Source organism: Chrysochloris asiatica, unplaced genomic scaffold (assembly GCF_000296735.1).
Source record: "Chrysochloris asiatica unplaced genomic scaffold, ChrAsi1.0 scaffold00161, whole genome shotgun sequence".
Classification (NCBI taxonomy): Eukaryota; Metazoa; Chordata; class Mammalia; order Afrosoricida; family Chrysochloridae; genus Chrysochloris; species Chrysochloris asiatica.
Genome location: NW_006408679.1, coordinates 1474515 through 1476782, shown reverse-complemented (window position 1 = coordinate 1476782; position 2268 = coordinate 1474515).

The window sequence follows — 2268 nt, the reverse complement described above, 5'->3', positions numbered from 1 at the left end:
AGAATTGATGCATTTGAGTTATGGTGTTGGAGGAAATATTAAAAGTACCATGGACTGCCAAAATAACAGACATATCTGTCTTGAAAGAAGTACATTTGAAGCTAGAATGGCCAGACCTTTTCTAACCTATCAAAAATGGCAGTAATAATAAATATATAAAAGAAAAGGTTTATATCAAGGAAATGGGTCTTTCAGTTGTAGAGGAGGGCAAATTCAAGTCCATTGGTCAGATGTCAGACTGGGGACTTCTAACTCACACGAACTACGATTGGCAAGTCAGATGGCAGGCAGACAAGCAGGCAGGTCTGGCAGATAAGAGGGCAGGCTGCTGATGACTCCCAGAATCAGCAGGTAATAGAGAAGGTTAGGTAATAGTTCCAAGTCCAAAGACCCAGAGGTTGGAGGATGAACCAGATGCAAGATCCAGACCCAGCAGAGAGCAAGCAAACTTGCCTGAGTGTTCAATATTTTGGAAGCAGATTATGCCCCTGAGGAAGCTTCCCTTTAATTGATTAACTGTTCACAGTGACCCCATATAGGGTTTCCAAGGCTTTATGTTTTTATGAGAGCAGAAATCCTCATCTTTCTCCCATGGATTAGCAGGTGGACTTGAATTGCTGATCTTGTGTTTAACAGCACAATGCATAGCCCAAGGTTCCCTTATCTCATCATAGAACTGATTATATTATATTTGATATCATCATGGGGATATCTACATTTTAACTGCCAAACTACTGAGAATCGTGGTCCAGCAATGTTGACACAAAATTTTAACTAACCCAGTTATATATAGGATCATCAAAGAGATCAAAGAAAACAGATAAATCTCACAAAGAATTCAATAAAGCAATCCAAGAGCAAAATGATGGAATAAATAGACAATTTAAAACCATACAAGAACAAGAACTTGAAATCAAGGATATCACCAATATAACCTCAGAAACAGATAATGTAATAGAAGGACATAGAAGTAGAATTGAATCAATTGAATTAGCAATATAGGGGACCAATTTCTGGCTCTAATTTATTTGAGAATTAAAAAAGAATAAAAAACAATGAAGAGTCACGTGGGACACTATCAAAAGAAGTACTTATATATGAATAGGAGGAGACCAAAAAAAAAAAAAAAATTAACAGGAAAATTTTGAAGCTATCCTGTCAAAAAACTTCCCTACTATATGAAAGGCAAAGTTTTTATCCACAAAGTTCAATGAGCCCCATAAAGGATAGACCCCAAAAGAAATTCACCCAGACATATAAGGATACAACTTTCAGAACCAAAATCAAAGAAATATGAAAGCAGTTTAAAAAGAGTGAAATATCACCAATAAAACTAAGCTCTGATTACTCAGCAGACACCACATAGGCAAGAAGGCCATGGGATGACACATCAAAAACCTGAAAGAAGAGAATTGTCAACCAAGAATCAATACACAACAAAATTGTATATTAAATATGATGGTGAAACTAGGACATTCCCAAATGAACAGAAATTAAGGGAGTTTGTTAAATAACAAAACAAAACAGACCATCCATATAAAAAATATCAAAGGGAGTCCAATGAATAGAAAAACAATGATGATAGGCAACAATCTGAAAGTAAGACACAGAATGGCATTACCCAGATACTCATTGAGATAAATAATTCTCAAATGTAAAATAAAACTACAAAACTGAAAATAGGAAACCACAGATGTCAATCTTAAATGACAACGACTTCAAAACAAAAACAGGGAATAAATGATGTAGTTATAGACCTTCCATATGAAAAGGAAGTCAAGGAGATGTCAAGGCATAACAGACTATTTTCAACTTAGAAAGATAAAGGTAAATTTCAGAGAAACCATAAAGGAAATTAAGAAACTTACTGATCAAAATAAAGAAGAAAAACATAAAGACTCAGTAAATGCAAAATCAACAATAGTGAAAAGCATCTACACATGTAAACAAAAAGAACTATGTATAGAAAACTGAGTAGAATAAAGAAAATGTCCACATCACATATACACACAGAGCATAACAAAATGACCTATTGATAATCACACTAAATGTCAATGATTTAAATGTACCAGTCAAGGGACAGAGAGTAGATAAGAAAGGATGATCAATATGTTGCCTACAAGAGACACACCTTAGATTTAAAAAATAAATACATGTAAGCTAAAAATCAAAGGATGAAAAAAAAATACATCATGCAGATTGCAAGCAAAAGAAAGAGGAAGGGCAATACTAATATCTGCTAAAACCAACTTTAAGTAAAAATCAATC